This window comes from Grampus griseus, assembly GCF_964374135.1.
Source record: "Grampus griseus genome assembly, chromosome: 7".
NCBI lineage: Eukaryota > Metazoa > Chordata > Mammalia > Artiodactyla > Delphinidae > Grampus > Grampus griseus.
This window is the reverse complement of record NC_139001.1, coordinates 71,491,465-71,518,755: the sequence shown is the minus strand read 5'-3', so window position 1 is coordinate 71,518,755 and position 27,291 is coordinate 71,491,465. Positions and strand designations below refer to the sequence as shown.

The 27,291-nt window shown below is 36.5% G+C and overlaps 1 protein-coding gene across 1 annotated transcript in view; it reads right to left on the bottom strand.

Annotated features, from left to right (window-relative positions):
• The window catches only part of BAZ2B (bromodomain adjacent to zinc finger domain 2B), a 381,122-nt gene that overhangs the window by 294,319 nt on the left and 59,512 nt on the right, over positions 1-27,291 (bottom strand). The window contains exon 2 of the mRNA XM_082658005.1: positions 2,961-3,324. The gene's annotated coding sequence lies outside the window, so the exon portion shown is untranslated. The remainder of the gene's footprint in view (positions 1-2,960; positions 3,325-27,291) is intronic.

Below are 27,291 nucleotides of genomic sequence, written 5' to 3'. Positions count from 1 at the left end.
TCAGCCCTAGTTTAACATATAATAACAGTAAATATACTATTCTCTGTATTTCAAAATATATATCTACTCCTACTTCTCTCCAAACCATTATATGAGTACAACAATATTAAGTTCTTATAAATAACTTCCTGTTTTAAAGCATACAATTGGATTTTCTAAAAAAAAAACTCTTGTCATCACAGGCTTAAAATAATTTTATATTCAACAATTCGTTTCAAACATTTGTAAAATCTTACTTTTTTCTATCTGAAACTTACAAGCACCTCAATGTGTCTAAGTTATTGATTATGCAGCACAGTGACAATATGTACAGTGTTTACAATAGGTGTGAGACATCAAATGTACTTAACTAACATTTTCTTAAACTGCTTATCCTCTGTTGCTTGCCATTTATAATCTGCCAAATCTTCTAGTCCTTTGTTGCATGTATAATTTAGAACCATCTGTTCTATGTGCTTTTAACTATTTAAACATTTTTCACCTACCTACAATTCACATAAATGGCAGGCTCAATTCAGTCAAGCTTTCTATATAGCGTTTTATATAAAGCAAATCCCTAAATAAATAACATAGCAGAAAACACCAAATATGACTGCTACAGAGAAAAAAGCATACCACATACAACATAAGTTTTTATGTGTTAGACAAACCTTTTCAATGTACTCAGAAATGTTTCTATTAGCTTTTTTTGAGTTAACTGTAGTCAATGTTTTTCCCCAACCCAGAAGACAAAGAGAATGCAAATTAAATAGACAGTTTCATGTCCTTGTTAGAAGAGAAGTAAATATGCTGACTGAAAATGACTACAGCAGACAGAATTCCACTTTCCCATTCAATTTACAGTGCCTCTTATTTATATACCAGTCAGTGTATCATTAAGTTTGATCATGTGACCAACCGAACTTTAGTGAGGTGAAAAACTATTTTAGACAAGCAAATTAAAACGCCAGTTTTACTGTTTATCTTTTCATAATGGTTGACAAAGGGCATATAACTTGAGATTATAGAATATATTTTAAAATCTATTCTGCCTTTTAAATACTAACTACATTTTCACCAATAGTTTTACTTAATACTGCTACTAAATTTTTAAAGTTTCCAGTATCTCCAGGTATTTTCAATAGTTGTACCTTTTCAAATGTAAAGGCATATGTAAAATATATAAGTTAATTACAAAAGGGGATCTAAGTCATCTAAAATAAGTATACGTAAATATTAACCAAGCTGATTAAAGACAAATCCACAGAAGAGAGTGGAGTAAATAAGAAAGGAAACATGTTAATTAAAAATAACATTCAAATCCTTTAAAGAAACATGCAGACAAAAGCTAAGTGAATACCAAAGGACACTATAAAAGTTACCACCATTTTTTTGCACATAATTTTCCACCTGTTACCAAAACATAAAATGTGCAGAAACTGAGGGCTCACTTTGAGAGAACACAAAAATAAGCAGCACAGCTTATCGTCAGCCTGTTAAGTTACATGGTCCTTTACATGGTCGCTTAAAACAGGAAAAAAATTAAGCGAAAAATTTACTCCTGGGAAAATTTCTCCATAAAGTTTACATGACGTCACTGGACCCCCTGAACATTCCCTAAACTTTGTCTTACCCAGACACACTTTTCGACTTTCTAAGGCTTCTTTCCATTCCTTAAAAAATAAGAAAAAAAAAAAAAAAGAGGGACTTGGGAATAAAAATTGCCCAAGATGGCGAAACGCTTGTTGTTTAGAGGGCAGAGGGAAAAAATGGAGGATATTGTAATATACACAAAGGGATAAATTTCAACAACTCGGCCAAGGACTGCAGCTGCTTCTCTCTTTATAAGGAAGCAACACACAAAAGATAAATACAGAGGGAGAGAAAAGAAGAGAAAATCTCCCAAACAGCAGGGCCAGCTCTGACTCTCCGAACACTTCCTTCCTTTCCCAAGTCCCAATTCTAGGGTTCGTGGAACTACTTTAAGAGGAGAGGAGCCGCGAAAGGGAAGGGGGGAGGGGGAGCAACAAGAACACTAGAAGACCGAAGAAGAGTTGAGAGCAGGGGGCAGCTCCCGGGGAAGAATTGCTGGGAGACAGACATTACTGTCGGAAAAGCTATGCTCCTCTAATCCTCTGCGTACTGAAACAGACCTTCACAGGTATCCAGATCTTTTCCCAGTCCCACCTGCACCCCCCCCCCAGCTCACTTTCCGTAAACTCCTGAGCTCCAAGCTACTACAGGAGAGAGAGCAAAAGAGGCCCGAATCGGGGGGGGGGGGGGTGTAGCAGGCGCAGCTAAGCAGTCCTACAGGGAAGAGGGGGCGGAGGCAAAAAAGGGCAGCAGTAGGCGGACGGGGGGGGGGGGTATCTTGAAACTACCCCGGCGGGGATGGGGGGAGCAGCGGCTATTCCCGGGTAGGAACGGCGATCGCAACAGTGCCAGAGGTTGTTTTTTTTGAGAAGCCAAACTGTTGGCGGCGACCTGAGCGCTGGAAGCCGAAGGGAGGAAGGACACGCGAAGCCCGGGCGGCCGAGCAGGGCGGCCGGCACAAAGGAAGCAGACTCGCCACGGCAGCGTATGCCCGCGCCGGCGAAGGCACGGCCCGCGGCCCTGCTAGACCGAAGTCCCGCACCGGCAGCTAGGAATAAAGTTTACATTCTCCTGAGACCGCACCCCCCCTCCCACCCAGAACCGCGCATCTCCGCGTCCTCCTCCCCCAAACTGCACTCGGGACCCCGAGCACCACCCCAGCCTTCCAGCCAGCACAACAAAGAGACAGACCGACCGGCGAGGGTAAACAGCCGCGGCAGGGCGAGCAGGGCGAGCAGGGCGGGCAGGGCGAGCGCCTCGAGATAAGCAACTCTGGAGTCACCCGCTCTCTGGAGCGTAGTTTCTCCTTTTCGGTTTCAACCGGCTTTACGATATTTGGAATTTTCATCGTCACCCGCACCCCTCACACCCGAGGATTTTAAACTCACCTTTACTTTCGAACTGAGAGTTGCGGTTGATGGGATTTTTGCCTTCCCCAGATGGTTGAAGGTTACGATTTTTGTTTTTGGAAACCCCACCACCTCCTTATTTCTATTATTATTTTTGCAAGAAAAGTATAAAGAGAGTTGGAGTGGAGGTGAAATTTGTGATCGGGAAAGCCCTGGACGCCCTCCTTCTCCGTCTTCCGCCTCTCTCTCTCTGATTAGTTCCTATCCAGCAGCAGATTGAAGCAGGAGATGATTCTTCTCAAGGTTTGTTCAGCAGCTTCACTTCTAGGCGAAGGCTTCATGAACCAAGTGACGTCAACCAACGAGGCTTCTCTCTCTCTCCTCTCTCTAACAATGAAAGTTGCTGTTAACAAGGGAAAAAAGAGAATTGTTTATACCATTTCAGTTCCAATAATAAATGACCTATCAGCTCCTAAAGTAGCCAAGGGAGGGAGGGGGTTGCTTCTTCCTCCCAAGAATCCTGTAGCTTTGAGTTTGCACCGATCCTTGTCCCAGGAAAAAGTTAAGAAACTCAAATGTTTTGTTTTGCCGTTAAAAGTAGAGAAGACAGAAAATAGGATTGAACACGTAATTTTAAAAAAAAGTACACTGGCGAATAGGGAGCATATATTAACCATTTCTACCTAAACTTTTTTGTCTGTAAACTCAGAATTTGGTTAAACTCTAAAAGCCAACTAATGTAATATGCCAAAAATTCGTGGATGTTTGGAACTCAAAATAAAAAAGCAGGACGCAAAATGGTCCCGGGGTAAAACGTTACTGCCCTGACACCGGCAAGTTAAGCTGCTGTAATGTTTATGGATTGAGTTAAAATTTATATAAAACGTTAAAATAGTAAATCATTTTAAAGTTATACGTTAGAACTGTAAAAGGTAACCTCAGTAGTTTTTCCCCCCAGCTTCTGAGAGGGCAAAAGAAAAAGGGGGGAGGATAGCTAATTGTACGAATTAGAACACTTAAAAAATCAAGTGAAAACTGGGTAGCCCATTGCTCCATCTTTAAATTACACACAAGGTATGCTATTTGTCTATCCCCAGAATTTCTTCCAACTTCCTATTTTTTACCCTTCCATTTTCTCCCACCAATTTCAGCATCCTAAAACCAAAAAAGTTAAAGGTGAAGTCCACCCAATTCCCTCCTACGGCACACCACCCTGTAGCTTCCTAAAAATGATTCTTTTAAAAAGGTCTTAACCGTGGTAAAGCTTTATTACCCAAGAAGATAAATAATTTAAAAATTTTTTCATTGAGGTAGTGTTTTTCCCCTGGAACACATTAAAGTCTCAAAAGTTCATATAATTAAAACTTGCATAATTTAATTTTCAGGATAAAGAGCAAGTGAAAGGCAAGCTATAGAAAATTAATTTGACCATATATGTATATTTTGTACATGCATATGTGGATAAATGTATCTTAAAAGATGCTATTGTTTTATGTTTCCTCTTCAGCCACTGGCTGTGATTTTAATTGTGCTGGAGGATCTTCATTAGTATTAACACATGGGGAGATTTCACAAAGCTGCTTCATTAAGACAAAAAAAAAAAGCTTGGCAGACTAGGTCTTTTTGCATGCACTGAGAATGTCAGCCTTACCTCGGTCATTTGTAACATAATAAGTGCAAGTACAATGATTGCAATGCAGGAGCGCTGGGGGGAAGGGCAGAAATACTGCCTGTCTAATAGGGATATCTGAAAAGAAGGCTGCTCATTATATAGTAAAATGTATGCTAAAAATTAGTGAAGATGATGTCTCAGGAGACTGATGCTAAATAAATTAATGTGCTGATATGTTTTTAATTATTATTTTTGTAGTAGTTTATTTCATTCTCAGGATTCACATTGAGCAGCAAAGCTGTGCTAGCATTTATTGATTTTTTTTCCCTGCCACATTCCCGGAATACAGATTTTAATCATTTCACTACACCACACTCAGTAATTTCATTAAAAACTGGAACCTTCCATCCCCAGAAAAGCATTTAATTTCAATGACATACAATTTCAGTCTTAGCAGAAAACTGTCTCTACAGTAAAAGCTGGCCTAAGGTTCAAATGCATAATTTAATCCTGAGTTTTCCATGCTCTGCATTCCTTTTGAAGCTATAATTTGAGTAACTACCTAATAACTGTAATAAGGATAATAATTTCCTTATAATATATTATTAACTCATATTTAATTAACTCAGAGGCCAAGCTCTGTACATGTATGACTGGTCAACAGTTCCACAATATCAAAATTTACTAATAATGTTACAGAAGAAAAATACAGACTACAACAAGTGTGGAAAGCCATCATTTACATATTACTTTAGCAAAGTAACATATAAAAAAGTTCATGCATTTTATAGAATAGTGGTCATTACTCAAAACAGTATTTTAAAATATTTGGAAGTAAACAAGACAATTCACTGATATTTCTATATGTAAATAAAGTATTTTAATATTAATATTTCAACAATCCATTTCTGATATTTTGCCTAATCACTAGCATTACTGTTGAAAATATTCAATTTTGAAAGGATAAAAAGAAATAGCTAGATTCAAATTGTCTCAATTTTCATAAAGAATTCTCTTAAAACATTTCTCTTGAAATAAAGTTGTGGCACACTTGAATAACTTAGATAACTAGGATGTATCTTTTACTTAAATACTTTAAACAGTATACTGCAAAGCATAGTTCAATTTTTGGTTCCAATAACATTTTGAAATAATACTGGGTTTGAAGATGGCACATTGGTTTTCCAAACAATAAGTTTCATAAGAATATGTAATTTACATTGCCTAGTTTTTAGAGGAAAAAACCTGTGGGGGAAACTATTTAACATAAGAAAACTCATTTAGTAATTTAAAGTTTGGATATATGCCTAATCAATAGAAAAAATGGTTCACAGATAATGAAAGTGATTAACTTATAGAAAAATTCACATTAAAAATTCCTATCATTCTCCTGGGAGACTTTAGAACCACAGTTCAAAAAAATTTTTAAAGAGAGTGTGTGGATGTATATATATATAATTTAAAATTGAAGCCACATATAACACAAAGTTGTCTTTTCCTTGGTTGAATGATGAAGTAACTTAAAATAAGACTTAGTGTCATCAAAGGTTAGAATAAGGGATAAAACTGGTGATAATGAAGAACTTGATCTTGGTGTCTTTAAAATATATTAAAACTATATTTTTATTATCATCAGGGCTCTTTACATAGTTTGAAAAATATTTTTGCAACATTCTTAAAGGTGAAATACAGTTAAATGAAAATCAATAATTAACAAAATAGTTGACAAATGAAAAACTCACATAGATTGATATCTAAAATTCATAAAATGAATTTTCTATATTTCAATAAAAAACAAAAGCTTCAATTTTTATATTAAAATATATCTTTAAAATAATTTGTTGTTATTTGGTAATTCAAATATATTAATTATCCAATTTAATCTACCTTTAAAACTGATTTTTAAAAATAATGATACACTAAAAATCTGAAACTGGATTACTCCAGTATTTGATACCCATTTACTAAGAAGTTGTGCCTAAATTATTTTTTAATATGATTCCTTCCCTTTTTCATGTTATCACATTTGATCATTTCAGAGATGACAACATAATCATAGAGCTGAGGGGGTAAAAAAAGAGAAAATAATCACAAGTTTTAAAATAATTTGTCTCCCGTAGCACTTAGTCTTCTACTTAAGATCATCATCTAAATCAATACCTGATGTAAAAGAATTTAATGATCAAATAGATCTTTTCCAATATAACTGATAATTATTTCTGAAATTCTATATGATACATACCTAAACTAATTACTAATACCAATAATTTAACTAAATTATAATGCCATAAACTAATTATTCCACCACTATAGACTAAATTGTTGCACTTTCTTCTATAAAGCATCATCTATTTTTAGGACCAAGACAGAACTTCTTAAACAGGCAGATATAAAGATGGACAGGTATTTACTACTGTAGGTATTGTACATGGACCTTCAAAGAGTAAGGAATTGCCATGGACAGAGAACAAAGTCTAGGCTGACTATAAACTACAAAAAGCCAAACGAAGGAGAGATCTTAATAGTAGAACAAGTTGGCCACTGTCATGTCTTGTTTCTGTTTCAATCAGTACAGACTAATGAAGCTTTATTTGTTTTCATTCACTGAACAAACATTTGAGTGCTTGCTGTATGCTGTGCACTCTGCTAGAGGCTGGAAAAACATGAAAAGCTCACATTCTGGTTGATGTTGAAAGTGTGAAATTCCTGGGAGATTACAGACTCACAAAAATCACATTATAAAGATACAAATAATAAAGTTTTGTGAGAATAAAGAGAATGGGGCAACTAATTCTGACTGAGAGTCTATAAAAAGCTTTATCAAAGAAATGCCATTTGAACTGCATCTCAAATACTGAGAGCTTACCAGGCAAGGAAGGCAGGAGCAGCTTCTAAGTGAAAGAAACCATAAATTTAAATGCAAAGAGCTACTAGGTGTGATGTCCATCCACTAGTGAGAAATTCATTGTAACAGGAATATTCAGTGTGAGGTGTGGAATAACAGGAACTAAGGAGGAAAAGGAGGCTTGGACCTGAGAGTGAAAGGCCTTAAGTACCATGGTTGAATTTATCCTGAGAGCCAACAAAGGTCAGCAAAGAAGTGACATGATCGACCTTATTTTTAGGGAAAATAAACTGTGTAGGCAGTGCAGATAATAGACTGTAGTATGAAGAGACTGCTTAACAGTCCATGAGAAAAGGGGTAAGAGACAGTGGTATTGGAGGTTTAAAGCCAGACGTTTTTGAGGTAAAATGTGGATTTTGTGACCAACTGAAAACAGAGAGAGTTAAAGGAAAGGAAGAACTAAAGGAAAACTAGAGAGGCTTCTGGCTTAGGGAACTGGGTAAATGCTGCAGTCACTTAGTAAGGTCCAGAATACGTAAGGTAAAACAAATCATAAGGTAGTCTGGAATTAGACCTTGAATTTATGCTTTGTAAGTTTTTTGGGGTTTTTTTTGCCACGCTGCGCAGCATATGGGATCTTAGTTCCCTGACCAGGGATCGAATCCGCACCCTCTGCATTGGAAGCGCAGAGTCTTAACCATTGGATCGCCAGGGAAGTCCCCTTAGGTCATTTTTAAATGGGATTATTAAAATCAACTGGACAGCTTTTTCAAAATATACATACCCAGGCCCAATATCTAGAGATTCACTAGGTCTGGGTGGGGGTCTAGTATTTATTTCCTTTTTTAAAAAAATTCTGATGGTGCTTCAAATAAACACTGCTGATTAAGAATGCTGTTGTGTGACCTCCCTGGTGGTTCAGTGGTTAAGACTCCACCCTTCCACTACAGGGGGCATGTGTTTGATCCCTGGTCGGGGAACTAAGATCCTGCATGCCGTGCCACAAGGCACACAGCACCACCACCACCACCCCCAAAAAAAGAATGCTGTTATAAGCACAAGTTGGTTATAAAATTCATTTGGAATAAAAAAAAACAAGAAAAGCCCAGAAAACTCTGAAAAAGAGCATTGGGAGTAGGGGGAGGGTGTAATATCAGATATTAAAATATGCTATAAAGGCTTAATAATTTAACAGTGGCATTGGCACATGAAATAAAAAGACCAATAAACACAATAGAAAGTTGAGAAATTACCCAAGTGCATATGGAAATTTAACTTAGACAAAGGCTGTATCTCAAAGCAGTAAGGAAGAGATGGACGTTTTCATAAGTGATGTTGGGATAACTGGGTAGTCATAAGGAAAAAGACGAATTTGGATCTGTTCCAAGAATAAATTTCAAAAAGATCAGATATTTAAATATAAAAATTTGAACCACACAAGTACTAGGAGAAATTATGGGTCAATTCCTCTATAGTTGGAGAGTAGGGAAAACGTTCCTAACAATGGTCAAAACTAGATGCAGTAAAGTGAAATATTGGTAAATCTCAATATGTAAAAATAAAAAGCTTTTGTATTGAGAAAAAGAAAAAAATACTGCAAGTGAAGTATAAAGACAAATGAGAAACTGTGAAAAAAATCTGTAACATATCAGAGATAATTTAATAACCCTACATATAAAGAGTATCTAAAAATGAATAAAACACCAACACCCTGAGAGAAAAATGGCAAGAGATATGAACAGACATTTCACAGGAAAAGAAATGCAAATGCCCCTTAAATAGAAACATTCTCAACCTTGTTCATAAGAGAAATGCAAATTAAGAATCACTGAGATACTATGTCTCGCCCAACAAATTGGCAAAAATCCAAAAGTTTCACAACACAGCCTGTTAGTGAGGCAGTTGTGGGGAAAAGGAACACCCTCAAATATTCTTTGTTAGAGTGAAAAATAGAAAAACTCCAACAAGAGAATTTTACGGTATCTAGCAAAGTTACATATGCATTTATTTTGTGTCTAGCAAATCCCACTTCCAAGAATCTGACCAAAACTGAAAAAATATAAAATAAGTATATAAGAAAATATACATTGAAGCACTGTTTCTTATAGCAAAAGTCTGCATGAAAATTAATAGAGAAACCTCACTAAAATGGAGTCTGAAGGCCAAAAGAGGGAGCCCATGTACCAGTCAAGGTCCATACAATGATCCCAATAGGAAAAGACATACCATGCATCTCCAGCTGGAAGTGACACTGTTTTACTTACTACAAATGCCAGCAGAAGGAAGAAAGATCTCTTCCTTGCCTGGCAACAGCTCAGCCAATGAAACTGTCACAACTCATCCAATTAAGAGCCATTATACTTTGAATTCCCAGTTTCCTCCAATGGACTTTTTGTTTATCAACATCTCTCCCAACTTCCCCTTCTCCTCTATAAAAAAATTTTCTTTCCTTTTCTTTATTGGACTTGCATGTGATTCACAGAGTCGCATGTCACGAATTGCAATTCTTTGCTGCCCCCAAATAAACCCATTTTGCTGGTAAAATATCTGACCGTTTATTGTTTTAGATTAACATCTGGAAATAACACAAATCTCCATCATAGGGAAATGGCTGAATTAATTATGGTACACACATACAGTGAAGTACTATGCAATTTTTTAAAAGGAATAAAGAATATATGGAATATAAAGTATTTCACTGTCAGCTCCAGTATTTTGTTAAGTAAAAAAAATCAAAGTAGAGAAAAGCATCTATGGCATGCTACCATTCATCTATATATGTATTTCACTTTTTAAATGAAATGAAAAGTCAAAACCTTAAAACACGTGGTTACCTGTAAAAAGGAAAAGAGCAGGGTAGTAAAGATAGAATAGTAGGAAGGTTTCTCATAAAAATGTGATTTTGGAAACATAAAATAATTTACATAATTATAAAACAAAAATACATTAAATTTTAAAAGCAATCCCTTCTAAATGAAATAAATGAACTTAATTGTATATGGAGTTGGTGGCATAACCATACAGAGAAGAATATTCTAAGTGACTTTAAACACAGTAATTTTTAAAAATCACATACAAACACAATAATTTAACAGTACTTTCCGCATAGGATTTAAACTAAGAAAATGAACTTTAAAGAAGCAACAAAATAGGAACTTAATTTGTTATCATTAGCCATAGTTTTGTGGTATTAATTGGCAGTGTTATTGTAATATTATTGTATGCATAGTCTGAGAAAAAGCAAATGGATAATTAAGTTGGTGTTTTTGATGTGGGACAAAAAAGAAACAGATGTAAAATCAATGAGTTACATAAAAATTCTGTGATCATGAATTTGAACTGGATGTATTAGAATGAACTCATCACATATTTTATATTTAAAAATATATATTTCTTAGTTCTACCCACTGTAAATGCCTAAAACCAGGGACTACTTCAGTAGCAACAAGCACATACTTATGTTTCCAATTATGGACACTAAACATCATTTGCCCCTGAAACAAATTCCTTGAAGCAAAGGTTGATTCTAGGTTTGGGATAGGTAATGGCCAAGATAAGCCTAAAATACCCTATCATATCTTTAAGCATGAAAACTATCAAAGATTATTGGGGTCATATAAAAAGGACTTGAGAGTAAATTTGAAGAACCCAACTTGAATTGGCTCCCACTGGCCAAAGATGAGACAATCTGAACTTGTTAAGAATAACTACAATGGATTGAAACATAACAAATATATCTTAAGACATGAGTTCATAATGATACTTAAAAAACACATTGTTCACCTTTGAAGAATGCTAGGGAACCAACTCATTACTTTGAAAACTGGTAAATAAAGGAAACAAATTAAGACTTTATTCAACATTTCATATCAAATGTACCTTAGGAAACCTAATTTGAAATTGTGTTTGTATGTATACATATATATGTATGAAAGAAGGTCTGTATATGTATTATATGTATATATGTATGTATATGTACATACGTATATATACATATATATATCTCTTAAAATTTGAACATAAGATTTTTTTTAAATGAAATGTTATTGGTCTGCACTAACAGTTATTATGATCAAGTGTACAATTTACCTGTGAGTTTCAAGGCAGATAAAACAAAGAGGGAACAGGATACTATTCTTGTCTGATAAATAAGAAAGTAACCAATTCAATAAGACAAACTTAAAACATTGGAGTAAAATGTCAAAGTTTTGATGTAATCTTATAGCCAATGCATAGACATCATTTGTATGGTCTTTCTTATAGCAATCCTCCATAAAAGCCAAGGGCATATGATGAACATGTTAAGTTGATTGCATTAAATCAATTAACAAATCAGTCACATAAGGCTGTGTAGATTATGCATGGGACCACTCCAGGGGCAGCAGTGTGATGAATCCAACTCATACAAGCACATGCTGTCAAAAATTAAATCTTTAGGGATTCTTCAAGCTACTAGTTAAACACAGCCATTACCAAAAATAAATATTTTCAAACTTATATTAAAAACAAATAAATATAACTCATCACTTCTTATTTTATTATGCTTTACTATTATCGATGCCCTTGAGGTTATTTATGTCCATTGTAGCATGCAGAAAAAGCTATACAGTGGTGTGCTACTGCCCATCTCTTCCCAACTCTATTACCAGTGATATCACATTGGTAGCTTGAAACAGACCACAGTGGGAATGTTTACAACCTAGAAATCGGCAAATGCTACAAATCAGGGCATGAGCTTAATGTTTTGTTGATAGTCTAGACCAGGGGTCCCCAAGCCCTGGGCCACGAACTGGTATCAGTCCATGGCCCATTGGGAACTGGGCCGCACAGCAGGAGGTGAGCAGTGGGCAAGCGAGCAAATCTTCCTCTGTATTTATAGCCGCTCCCCATCTCTTGCATTACCGCCTGAGCTACACCCCCTGTCAGATCAGTGGTGGCATTAGATTCTCATAGGAGTGCGAACCCTACTGTGAACTGTGCATGTGAGGCATCTAGGCTGCGCGCTCCTTATGAGAATCTAATGCCTGATGATCTGAGGTGGAGCTGAGGTGATGATGCTAGCAGTGGGGAGCGGCTGCAAATACAGATCATCATTAGCAGAGAGGTTTGACTGCACAGAGACCATAATAAATCAGTTGCTTGCAGACTCATATCAAAACCCTATCAGTGAGTGGCAAGTGAAAACAAGTTCAGGGCTCCCACTGATTCTGCATTATGGTGAGTTATATAATTATTTCATTATATATTACAATGTAATAATAATAGAAATAAACTGCACAATAAATGTAATGTGCTTGAATCATCCTGAAACCATCCCTACCTGCCCCCAGTCTATGGAAAAATTGTCTTCCATGAAACTGGTCCCTGGTGCCAAAAAGGTTGGGGAACCACTGGTCTAGACTCAAGTAATAGAAAAAAGTATTAATCAAATTAAATTTAAAGTGTTACGCTGAAATAAATAATCTTCTAATACTATTTTAAAACTATTAATGAGTTAGTGAGAAGTCACATCATTGATGAAAAAGTAAAGTTTAATTTTCATCTTACTCTTTTACTTAGACAAAAATATCAATGACCATTTATGTTAACACTACATTCTTCAACAATTGCACACCTATAGGTTGGCTACAGACAGGGCTATAGAAACAAGAGTTTGGTAAAAATCAACCAAAGCATTCTGTAAGAATCAATCGCCTATATGGATTTTACAATACAGTATTGTATATGTTATTATTTGTAAATTGTAATTATTTTTATTCCCAGAAAGATTTACTAGCACACCTCTTTTGGGGAGGACCACGATCACTAGCCCTTGAGGAGTGCACAGTCCAACTGAGAAATGTAAACACTCCAAAGTATCTGATACAATGTGTTAAATACTCTAATAGAGGTATTCAAAGTGAAATGAGTACACATTAGAAGTGGTTATTTTTTCTGGGTGGAGATGGTGGAAGAAGAATGCATATCCTAATTTGTGAAACAGTCCATCTCATAGTAATAAAGCCTTCTTTGCATTATAGTTTGTCCTAATATATTATTTTCAGCACTAATGTAATAATTTAGCCCTAATGTAATAATTTAGCCCTGAAAGACAATTTTAGGCTTTTCAAGCTTCTGATACATGCTGCCATTGGGGCAAGCCACCTGAAATCACAGAAATGGTCTTTTTTAGGGTCATGAAGAAATTTTTTTTTTTTTTTTTTTTTTTTTTTGCCGAGTAGCTTGCAGGATCTTAGTTCCCTGACCGGGGATTGAACCCGGACCCCAGCAGTGAAAGTGCTGAGTCCTAACCACTGGACTGCCAGAGAATTCCCATGAAAAAATATTTTTATATCATATCTGATTTCAAAAATTCATATGACTAACTTCCCTCTTGACAGCCAACCTGTTTCAAGGTGGAAAACAAGAGTTTTCTATTCACTGCTCATTTTTTTTCACAGCATTTTAAAGAATATATACTCAAGGACCAAAATTCAATCATAGGCACAATTCTCATGATTTCCTTTAAAAACTGAATCAAGATCAAAGTCCATATTGTTTACAGACAATTGTGTTCTGGCAATAATGCACTATGAGAAATAATATTCACGTGTCAACTCTTTAACTAGTGTAGAGATGTTGTTCCTGTTCTCTGCTTGTACTCTGTCAATACTGAATCCAACAAACCTTTTCCAGAAAATTTTTTGGCTCAGAAAATAACCACAAGCCAAAATTTAAAAATTTCTTCCCCTTTAAGCATGGATTTTCAGTGATTAAAAAGAAAAACAAACAAGAAGCTGTCAAGCACTTTTCCCTCATAAACAGTAAAACATCCATGTATGCTCTTTACATAGAAGGTTTCACCCAACTGTAAAGTATCTGTTAGCATGCACATGTTAAGAGTAGGTAGAGGGCTTCCCTGGTGGTGCAGTTGTTGAGAATCTGCCTGCCAATGCAGGGGACACGGGTTCGAGTCCTGGTCTGGGAAGATCCCACATGCCACGGAGCAACTAGGCCCGTGCGCTACAGCTACTGAACCTGCGCGTCTGGAGCCTGTGCTCCGCAACAAGAGAAGGCCGCGACAGTGAGAGGCCCGCGCACCACCATGAAGAGTGGCCCCCGCTCGTCGCAACTAGAGAAAGCCCACGCACAGAAACGAAGACCCAACACAGCCAAAAATAAATAAATAAATTTATATTAAGAAAAGAGTAGGTAGAGTAACTATGCTTTCTTATTACATCATTGATATTATAATGTCCAAAACTATCACATTAAAGGAATTCTGCCAATACTTGATCCTGAGTTCTTGCCAGACATAATATTTATTATTTTGCTGCAGGTTTAATAAACTTGGCAACTGTATGGTTTTATATCTACTTTTGCTCTGAGAAGTGCAACACTGAATTAATACTTCCTTAGCTTTAGTGTCTTTTCCACCTTTAGAGACAAAAATACTGGAAAGTGTTATTTTGTGCTTATTCTGGGAAGCTTTTACTGTTTTACCAGAATAGTTTACCCAAAAAAAGTCATCATATTTTGTTTAAAACAGAGTCAATGGCTTTAAAATACCCCAGCCCAGGGAATTCCCTGGTGGTCCAGGGGTTAGGATCCATGCTTCCACTGCAGGGGGCATGGGTTCATCCCTGGTTGGGGAAATAAGATCCCGCTTGCTACACAGATCCTAGCCCAAGTGCATTAAAATTACTTTTTATTACTTCTCTCTCTCCCCCATATATCTATAACCTTTCTCTCTCTTTCCCACTCTTGACTGAAGAGAGGCAATTGGAGAGAGAGAAAAAAAAATTATCCTCTGAGAGGCAAATCAAATGATAGAAATCACCTGGAAATAATATAAGTTGAGCTCTTTTTCTTGGCGCCTCGGAGGTGGTCGGCTGCTTCAGAATGAGGCTGAACATCTCTTTTCCAGCCACTGGCTGCCAGAAACTCATTGAAGTGGAAGATAAATGAAAACTTCGTAGCTTTTATGAGAAGCGTATGGCTACAGAAGTTGCTGCTGACGCTCTGGGTGAAGAATGGAAGGGTTATGTGGTCCGAATCAGTGGTGGGAACGACAAACAGGGTTTCCCCATGAAGCAGGGTGTCTTGACCCATGTAGTTTTGATTTGCATTTCTCCAGTGATTAGTGATGTTGAGCATCCTTTCATGTGTTTGTTGGCAATCTGTATATCTTCTTTGGAGAAATGTCTATTTAGGTCTTCTGCCCATTTTTGGACTGGGTTGTTTGATTTTTTGATATTGAGCTGCATGAGCTGCTTGTAAATTTTGGAGGTTAATCCTTTGTCAGTTGCTTCATTTGAAAATATTTTCTTCCATTCTGAGGGCTGTCTTTTCATCTTGTTTATGGTTTGCTTTGCTGTGCAAAAGCCTCTGTTTCATTAGGTCCCATTTGTTTATTTTTGTTTTAATTTCCATTTCTCTAGGAGGTGGGTCAAAAAGGATCTTGCTGTGATTTATGTCATAGAGTGTTCTGCCTATGTTTTCCTCTAAGAGTTTTATAGTGTCTGGCCTTACATTTAGGTCTCTAATCCATTTTGACTTTATTTTTGTGTATGATGTTAGAGAGTGTTCTAATTTCATTCTTGTACATGTAGCTGTCCAGTTTTCCCAGCACCACTTATTGAACAGGCTGTCTTTTCTCCATTGTATATTCTTGCCTCCTTTATCAAAAATGAGGTGACCATATGTGCGTGGGTTTATCCCCGGGCTTTCTATCCTGTTCCGTTGATCCATATTTCTGTTTTTGTGTGCGGCAGCTTTTATGTGTGGCTTTTGTTGGAGGAATTGGGATCAGTTCTTTGAGATTTTCCTGGCGTTTCACCCTAACTACGTGGGGAGGGAACAAACTTATTCCTATAGGGAGATAGCCATTGGGATATAGACCATTCCCTCAATTCAGGAGTCCTGAAGCCTCTGCTTCTGCCAGGAAATCATCCCTAATCCTCACTTTTCACCTTTCAGACATCTCTTCCCAGCAGCTTTTTCTACTTTCACATAGTAAGAAAAAGAAAAATGTAAGGAGACTCTACACAGTTACTCCCCCTACTATTTCAGTTGTATCAATGATGAATCTCAAGATCATCATTAATCTTGACATTAAGATAAGATCTGGGGGAGAATGGGGCTGGGTGCCATTCCATGCTTTGGCAAATCTTTTTCTTTCCTCAGCTATCATCTTTTGAAATATATGACGTTGAGATTCTATCCTGTTGCTTATTTCTGGTTACTGCTGACAAATGTTTTGTTTTCTTTTTTTCTTCTGGTTCTGCTGTTCTTATCTTTTTTTTTTTTAATTGTTGAAGATCATATCATTAGGTATCAGAGGAGGGAAATTCTGTAGCTTCTTTCTACCATCTTTACACAGGAGTCTTTTTTTTTGGCCACATGCGTGGCTTGCGGGATCTCAGTTCCCCGACCAGGGACTGAACCCAGGCCACTGCAGTGAAAGCCCGGAATCCTAATCACTAGGCCACCAGCGAATTCCCCCTACACAGGAGTCTCTTTTCTTAATTGCAAACATGCTTAATTGAAAAAAAAAGTGTATTTATTTTTAGATGATAATGATACATAATAACAAAGCTTATAATCTAGAAGAATTTTTGTCTTTAAAGCCTAAAATCCTTTAATATATCCTTTAATTACTAGACCATATCATGTATTCTCTTTAATTGTCATTTAATTGTTCCTGAAATACTTATTGAATACCTATTATGTGCCAGATACTATTCTAGGTGCTAAGGATGCAGCAGTGAAAAAAGTAACTGCCTTCATAGGACTTACTTTCTCGTGGGGAGAGACAGGCAACAAACACAAGCAGACACATAGTGCGTATCAGGGTCCGCAACCTTCTTCTGTAAATGGCCAAACAGTAAATGTTTTAGGCTTTAGAGGTCTCATGTCTCTATTGCGATTACTCAACTTTGTCATTGTAGTGAAAAACCAGCCATAGGCAACAGATAAAAAAGTGAGCATAGTTGTGTTCCAAGAAAACTTTATATGCAAAAACAGGTGGTAGCTAAGATTTATCCAATGGCCATAGTTTGCACACGCCTGCTATATATAATTTTGACATGTCTTACAGAAAAAAGTAGGGAAAGCAAGATGTACAAGAAGTTCTAGGAAAGGTGAGAAAGGGCCTCCTGATAAGACATCTGAGCACAGACTTTTTAAAAGTGAGGGAATAAGGCATGTAGTCTTATGGGGGAAGAGCTTCCCAAGCAGAGGGAACAAGATTTACAAATGTCCTGTGACAGGAGCATGCTTAGTTTGTTCAACAAACAGTAAATAGTCTGATGTGGTCAAGAAGAGCACCAAGAGATAAGGTCAAGAGAGTGCCATAGATGGCGCCATATTCTGCAGGGTTTTTGAAGCCATTATACAAAGATGTTGAATTTTTATCCTGAGGAGGAAACCACTGTGTGGCTTTGAGCAATGAAAGGACATGGCGTGACTTACCTTTGAAAAAGTTCTCTCTGGCTTTAGTATTAGAACAGACTGTAGTGAAAAAAGAATGGAAGTTAGACCATGTAGGAGATCGCTGCAAATTCTAAGCAAAGGATGATCATACTAAGGTTAGAACTGATGGTAGTGATTGAAGTAGTAGAAAGTGGTCAGATTCTTTATATATGTTGAAGGTAGAGGTAAAGGATCTGCTGATGGATTTGATATGTGCTATAAGAGGAAGAGTTCTAGTGAATGATGACTCCATGGTTTTTGTCCTCAGGAACTAGAAGGCAAAAGTTAGTGTTTATGTACATAGGGAGACTGCAAAAGAGCTGCTTTGGGTGAGGGTGTTGTGGTTTGGTGTAAATCAGTTGGTTTGGGACTTCCCTGGTGGTCCAGTGGTAAAGAATCCACCTTCCAATGCAGGGGACGCAAGTTTGATCCCTGGTCAGGGAACTAAGATCCCACATGCTGTGGGGCAACTAAGCCCACATGCCACAACTACTGAGCTCGTGAGCCTCAACGAGAGAGCCTGCATGCCCCAAACTACAAGGCCCACGTACTCTGGAGCCCCCACGCCACAATTAAAGAGCCCATGCACCCTGGAGCCCACACGCCACAACTAGAGAGAGAAAACCCGCACACCACAACTAGAGAGGAGTCCGAACGCTGCAACTAGAGAGAAACCTGAGCGCTGCAACGAAGATATCTTGCATGCCTCAACAAAGATCCAGCACACCGCAACTAAGATCTGACACAGCCAAAAATAAATAATAAATAAGATAAATACATTTTTTAAAAAATCAGTAGGTTTGTTTGTTACTTGTTACGTTGAAGACACTAATTAAATATCCAGGTGGAGATGTTAAGCACAAAGAAGGCTATATAAGTTTGGAGTCTGGGGTAAGGTCCTGGCTGGAAATACAAATCTGGGAGTTACTTGCTTATAGTATTTAAAATATGAAATGGTGAGATCAAAGAGTGACTTCACACAGACTAAGTTCTGTGATACTGCAATACTTAGAAGCTGGAGATATGAGGAAAAACCAGGAAAAGAAATTAAGAAGGAGTGGCTAGTGAAATGAGTACATCTTTTCATTCCCTTAAGGGTATTTTTTTTTTTTTTTTTTTTTTTTTTGTGGTACGCGGGCCTTTCACTGTTGTGGCCTCTCCCATTGCGGAGCACAGGCTCCGGACGCGCAGGCCCAGCGGCCATGGCTCACGGGCCCAACCGCTCCGCAGCATGTGGGATCTTCCCGGACCGGGGTACGAGCCCGTGTCCCCTGCATCGGCAGGCGGACTCTCAACCACTGCGCCACCAAGGAAGCCCTAAGGGTATATTTTTAAGAGCAGAGTTTATTTTTATCTTGATAAAAACTGATTTATCAGTTTTTACTTTTATTGATCCAGCTTTTGGAAATCTTAGTAGAAAATCATGAAGATTTTCTCCTTTCCTTATGTTTTGTTCTAGAAGCTTTATAGTTGAGGTCTTATTTACATTTAGGCCTGTGATCCATTTTGAGTTACTTTGTACATATCATGCAAAGTATGGATGAAAATCCATTTCTGCCATATGGATATCCAATTTTGCCAGCTCTATCTACTGAAAAGACTATCCTTTTTCCATTAAGTTGATTCTGTACCTTTATCAAAAATCACTTGTCTTTCAGCTTTTGTATATCTATAAAAGACTTCACTTTCATGTTTCAAAGATTTTTGCTGGGTATAGGATTCTCGGTTAAAAGTATTTTCTTTATTTTAAAGATGCTGGTCTATGGTCTTCCTCTTTACATTGTTTCTGATGCTATATCTGCTTAAATTCTGATATTTGTTGCTCTGTAGTCATGTGTCTCTTTTCTTCAAACTGCTCTCGAGATTTTCTCTTTATCACTGGTTTTGAACAATTTCGTGATGACCTACCTTATCATGTTTTAGATGTTTATTATTATTATTATTGTTATTATTATTATTACTTGGCCACTCTGCGCAGCATGTGGGATCTTAGTTCCCCAACCAGGGATTGAACCCATGCCCCCTGCATTGGAAGCTCAGAGTCTTAACCACTGGACCGCCAGGGAAGTTCCTAGATGTTTATTATTGAAATATAAATCACTTAATATAAATTTCACCCTTTTAAAGTATGCAAATCCATGTTTTTTAGTATATTCACAAGTTTGTGCAATCATCACTACTGTCTAATTCCAGATTTTCATCACCCTAAAAAGACATCCTATACCCATTAGCAGCCACTACCAATTCTCCTCTTCACCCAGTTCCTAGCAACCACCAATCGACTTGCTCTCTCTATGGATTTGCTTATTCTGGACATTACATATGTATGGAAACATACAACATGTGGTCTTTTGTGATTGGCTTCTTTCACATAGCATAATGTTTTTAAGGTTCACCTATATTGTAGCATGTATCAGTACTTCATTCCATTTTATTGTTGAATAATATTTCACTGTATGGATATACCACATTTTCTTTTTCCATTTGTCCACTAATGCACATTTGGATTGTTTCTACCTTATGGCTATTATGAATAATACTGCTATAAACATTCATATACAGGTTTTGGTGAACCTATGTTTTCAGTTCCCTTGGGTATACACCTGGAGTGAAATTGCTAAGTCATATACTTTTAACTTTTTGAGGAACTGCCAAACTATTGTCCAGAGTAGCTGTAACGTGTGTATTCCCACCAGCAACATATGAGGGTTACAATTTCTCCACATCCTCACCATCATTTGCTGCTCTCTGTCTTTGATATTGTAACCATCCTTAATGGGTGTAAAGAGTGTAAAGTGCTTTCTGTTTACATTTCACCATAATTAATGATGTTGAGTATTCAAGATGGCATTTTCAACTAACCTCCTACACTACCTCTTTATAAAAAACTGTTTAAAAATTTTAACTAACAAATACCTGATAAGCATTTGACATTAGTGGTTTTTCAAAAATGTCATTTCTGTAAGATTTCTCCTATTAGACTATTTTTGAATTTGTTCAAATGTGTACATAATCTCAACTGTGCACAGTTGAGATAGATATTGTATACTTACTTTAAAAAAATATATAAAAGAGTTGGAAAGAATCGTAGCTTACAAGTTTTGTGTCACCTGGTCCCTCTCACCAAAACTTAAGGTAGTCTTTGCTTGGCATCTTATAAATGAAAACCATTTAGAATTGAATTTAAAACTGAAATAGATCTTAAAGGAAACCTGGATCAGCTGGCTTATATGATCTATTTTGTAATTACAAATAAAGTTCAGTGACTTCCAAAATCTTTCAGCTAATTAATGACATATCTATAACTAAAAGCTAGATATGTTGATCACTATAGTAGGGTTCTTTCTAATGGAATTCACTACAAATCAGCTCAAATAATAAAAGATGTAGCATGAAATAATGCAAAGGGCAGTGGACTGGCAAACAGAAGACCTGCCTGTATTTTATTACATTTGGTTGTTCCTAGAATCCTAATTTAACCTCTTTACTATATCTTCAACAAATAGAAAATTCTACTAGATAATCTCTAATGAATTCTTCCTCATCTAGAATTCTTTGGGAGTTAATGGAGTACAAAATAGCAAGAGTAACTGGACACGGGAGTTGACTTAAAAGAGTACAGAAACTTTAAACAATAAAACTTTAGTGGAATTTTCACTGTTACAAAATGGGAATGGAATCAGTAGTACATTCCATGAATAAGAATAGCACAGACTAACACAGACAGAAAAAGAACTCAACTACCACTACATGTTGCAATGTACTGATGAGTAAAAAGATAGGCATTTCCCAATTATACAGAATGATATACTGAGGCAGCCAGAATCAGAAGCTTGATTCCAAAGGTTCCACCTTAGCTTCTTTTGTCTGTAATATCTTCAGAGACTAAAACTGCCAGCATGAAATATAAAGAAGCAGCGGCACATGGTGGAAACCTACAAAATTTTGCATACTTGGAGTGGAAAAGGATGGAAAGATAGACTTGAATATAGCACATACATTCTAAGCATTGTAAACTGAGATCTCACACTAACTTAGACAGAAAACCCAAGACAAAAAACACATGACAGGTCAACTAATCCATACAAGACAAATGTCAATGGGTATTTCAAAATGAGGTAGAAATTTGCCTTCAAAGTTAATGCTTAGAGGGCTATTTCCCAGCAGTTGTTTTAAAGTAAAAATATACAGGGGTGGGCTTCCCTGGTGGCGCAGTGGTTGAGAGGCCGCCTGCCGATGCAGGGGACACGGGTTCGTGCCCCGGTCCGGGAAGATCCCACATGCTGCGGAGCGGCTGGGCCCGTGAGCCATGGCCGCTGAGCCTGCGCCTCCGGAGCCTGTGCTCCGCAACAGGAGAGGCCACAACAGTGAGAGGCCCGCGTACCGCAAAAAATAAATAAATAAATAAATATACATACATACATATATATATATATATATATATATATATATATATATATATACACACACACACATATATATATTTACACATACAGGGGTGCCTCTTCAATGCTGTGTATTAAAAAAATGTCAGATGGGGTTACATGAGAAGAAAGCGGGGGGTGGGGGGCGGGGGGGAGGGAGGGAGGGAGAAAGAGGAGACTGCTTTGAAAAGACACTGTGGCAAATGTAAAATAGCATACATTCTATAAATGGTTTCCTCTGAACAGAATGTAAACATACAGTTTTCATCTGCTTGGTTACTTCAAAGAATATGCAACAGGAGAGGCAAAGATAGAAATTAAAAAGACAAGATGGACTGAAAAACAATTCATCAATAGAAGGAATTACATAATGCAAAATAACAAATAAAATAATTAATATATGCATTATAGGCACACTAAAACAGAATAAAGATGTGAGAGTTTTGAAGATTTTTCAGAATGAAGAAAAATATATATAACATTGAAAAAGATTTAAAAGAAGATGGCTGATATGGAGTAAAAAAAAATATCCTACCTAAAAATTCATAGATATATCAGCCAGGGTTCATTTGGGACACAGATGGCATATTCAACTTGGGACAATCCAAGGGAGGTTAAGGTACAAAGGTACTATTTATAAAAGTAAGAGTGAAGAGGAACCACAGGGGACAGTGCCATAACCCAAGGCTAACAGCAGAATAACTTTCCCTTTCCTTATACCTGTAGGTTTAAGTAGAGGGGTTAGTGACTGTAATCAGAAGGAGGGAGTAGTGTAGAAAAGGCCACTTTCAGTGTACAGACCTAGATAGCCTGCTGTGCCCCCACAGGGAGCCAGGGAAAATAAATGCTTGTTACATACTCTTCCCTGCAGTATTCCTGAGGGTCTCCTCATTGGTAAAAACTGACCAGGTGCCAGAGGGTACACCCATATGATCCAAACAAATAAGCTTCCTATGGTAAAAAGCAAAGTATACTAAGGAGAAGAGTGGATCTGGAAAGGCAAATGGAAGACAGTCATAATACTGTTTACAGGAATAAAGAAAAGAAATGTAAATTTTTGTCTTTCAATCGAAGTCCATTCACAAGTATTGTAATTACTGATATGGTTGGATTTTATTTTCCATTTTGATATTTGCTTTCTAAATGTCTTTTTTGGTCCTCTGTTACTCCTTTAGGGTCTTTTACATAAAATAAGTATGTTTTCAATGTAACATTGTAATTCCTCTTTCGATTAAATTATTTGATTTTGTAAAGTTTCTTTTTAGTCATTGTTTTAGGGGCTAAAAAATGAATCTTTAACTTATGACAATCTATTTCAGATAAATAATTGACTTAATTCTATTATAACAAATGTGCTCCTATATGGTCCATATCAACCACCCTCGTTAGTAATCTTAATATTAATTATATTACTTTCATATACATGTCCAACAATAAAGTACTATAATTATTGCTTTAAATACTTTTGGTTTTTGAAGAAATAAGAAGACAAGGAAAAACATTATATGGTCTTTTGTATTTACCCACACATGTACCATTGCTAGTGCTCTTCATTCCTTCATGTGGCTATGAGTTATTGCTAAGTATCATTAAGTAATGATGAAGAATTTCATTAAGTAATGCTTGTAGTACAGATCTGCTAAGCAATAAAATCTTAGTTTTTGTTTTCTTAGAAGGAATGTTTTTCACTTTCATTACTGAAGGATAATTTTACTACATATAGAATTCTTAGTTGTCAGTTCCCCTACCAGACTCAACTCCAGGACCCTGAATATGTCATTACATTGTCTTCTTGATGCTCTTCTTGTTTCTGATTAGAGAACTTAGCTATTAATCACATTGTTGCTCCCTTATTCATGATGAGTTTTTTTCCTATTGCTTCTTTCAAGAGTTTCTATTTGTCTTTGCCTTTCAACAGTTTCACTGTAAAGTATCCAGGTGTATCCCTTGTCTTTTTCATATTTGGAGTTTGTTGAGCTTCTTCAATCTCTAGTTTAATGTTCTTATCAAAATTGGGGGGTTTTCATTAATTATTTTTTCTGCCACTCCCAACACTTCCTCTCATTTTAGCATGTCCATTAAATGTATGTTGGGATACTTCATACTATCCTAAAGTTCTCTGAGATTCTTTTTTATCACTTTTCTTCAATTTGTCTCCCTATTCCTTGCATTGGGGTATTTCTAATAATTTTCAAGTTCATGGAGTCTTTCTTTTCACTACTGAGCCCATCTAGTGAATTTTTCATTCCAGTACTTTCCAGTATTTTTAAGCTCTAGAATTTCTATTTGGTTCTTTTTCTATAGATTGTATTTCTCTATTTAGATTCCTTTTTTGTTGAGTTGTTACTACTATGTTTTCCATTAGTTCTTTAAACTTAAGTTTTTTAAATATTAAAAACATATTTTTAATAGTTGCTTTGAGATCTTTGTCTGCTAAGTCTAACATTTGGACCCAGAGTTAGTTACTACTGACTATCTTATTTTCTGGTATGTGTCACTGTTTCTTTTTTTTTTTTTGCATGTCTAGTTTTTGGAAACTACATTTTAGAGAGCATATAGCAACTCTGGATTCTGCTTTATTTTCCAGAAAGTTTTTGTCTCAGTAACTTGCCTGAACTTAAGTTGCAGAATCTGTCTATGTTACAGTGTGTATCACTGATGACTCTGCTTAAATTTTTAAAAAATTAATGTACTTTTTTGGGAGCAGTTTCGTTTTTTTTTTGCACTACGCGGGCCTCTCACTGTTGTGGCCTCTCCCACTGCGGAGCACAGGCTCCGGACGCACAGGCTCAGCAGCCATGGCTCATGCGCCCAGCTGCTCCGCGGCATGTGGGATCTTCCCGGACTGGGGCATGAACCCGTGTCCTCTGCATCAGCAGGCGGACTCTCAACCACTGTGCCACCAGGGAAGCCCCTCCCCCAAATTCTTATATGTTGTGTTTTCACTGTCTTTCACTTCAAAATATTTTCTAATTTCCCTTCTAATTTCTTTTTTGCTCTATAATTTATTTAGAAGTACGTTGTTGGGCATTCCCTGGTAGTCCAGTGGTTAGGACTCTGCACTTCCACTGCAGGGGGCACAGGTTCAATCTCTGGTCAGGGAACTTTATATCCCACATAGCTGCGCTGCCAAAAGAAAAGGAAAAAAGTATGTTGTTAAATTTCAAAGTACGTTGTTAAATTTCAAAATACTTTGTATTTTCCTATCTTATTGTTATTGACTTCTATTTTAATTGTGTTGGGTTAAGAGAATATATTCTATATAATTTCATTCCTTTCAAATTTGTTGATCTGTTTTTTTTAAATCATATGATCTATATGTGGGAATGTACCACGTGCACATGAAAAGAATATGTGTTCAGCAGTTTTTTTCGGTGTAGCATTCTAAATGCTTATATGTAGCATATAAGTTGATAAGTGTTATATCCACTTCTTGTATTAATCCTTTTATCATTATATAGTGTCTTTCTTTATAGTCTTTACTTTAAAGTCTATTTTGTCTTATATGAGTATTGCAACTCCTGCTTTCTTGTCATTTCTGTTTGCCTGAAATATCTTTTTCCATACCTTTAGTTTCAAACTATGTGTGTCCTTTGCTCTAAGGTGGGTCTCTTGTAGGCAGCATATTGTAGGCTTTTGTTTTTTTATCCAGTCTGCCACTCTATGTCTTCTGATTGGAGCATTCAGTCCATTGATATTTAAGGTAATTATTGATACATATGTATTTACTGCCATTTCAGATCTTGTTTTCCAGTTGATTCTTTGTTTAGTCTTTGTTCTCAATTGCTTCTCGGCCTTTTGGCTAAGATCAAGTGTAGTCTTTGTTCTCTTCTTTTTCTTGTTGTTTTTCTTTTTATGGTTTGATGATTTCCTTTTATTTTATGCTTGTGTTCTCTTCTTTTTGGTTTTTGTGAATTTACTGTATATTTTTGATTTGTGATTGCCCTGTTTTTCAAGTATGTTAACCCCTCCCTATATCTGCTTGCTTTAGACTGATAGTCATGTATGTTTAGACACATTCTAAAAAAGAAAAAAGAATATGCATTATCTTACTCTCCTTCCCCACATTTTATGAGTTTGATGTCCCTGTTTACATCTTCATGTTTATCCTTTTGCTGTTCCTTTTATTTATCATTGCTTTCACAGTTTTTTTCTTTTTGATCTGTAGCCTGGTTAATTTAAGTGATTTACTTTCCAATTGTGATTTCCTCCTTCCTATATCTTTTTGCTTCTTTTCTATTTAGAGATGACCTTTCAATATTACTTTTAGGATAGGTTTAGTATTGCTGTATTCTTTTAGTTTTGGCTTGTCTGAGAAATTCTTTATTTCTCTTCGTATTCCAAATGATAATCTTGCTGGGTAGAGTATTCTAGGTTGCAGATTTTTCTCTTTCAAGACTTTGAATATATTTTGCCCCTCCCTTCTGGCCTGTAGTGTTTCTGTAGAGAAAACAGCTGATAGCCTTATGGGGGTTCTCTTGTAATTAACTCTTTTTTTCTTGCTGCCTTTAGAATTCTCTCTTTATCTTTAACTTTGCCATTTTTATTATACTATGTCTTGGTGTAGGTCTGTTAGGGTTCATCTTGTTTGGGACTCTCTGTGCTTCCTGTATCTGGATATTTGTTTCCTTCTTTAGGTGTAGGAAGTTTTCAGCCATAATTTCTTCATATACATTTTCAATCCCCTTTTCTCTTTCTGAAATCCCTGTTATGCATAGATTGGCCTGCTTTATATTATTCCATATGTCTCTTATATTGCTTTCATTTTTTTTTTTAACTTGGCTTTCCGTCAAATGGAAATTTTCTGTCTGGAAATTGGGTAATTTCCATTATTCTATCTTCCATGTCACTTATTCTTTCTTCTGCATTATTCGTTCTGCTATTCATTGCCTTGAGCTCAGCTTTCGTCTTGGCAAATGAATTTTCTAATTGTTCTTGGCTCCTCCTTATAGTTTCTAGTCCCTTTTTACAGTAAACTGCATTTCTGTTGATAGCCTTTCTTAATTCCTTCAGTATTTTCATTACCTCCTTTTTGAA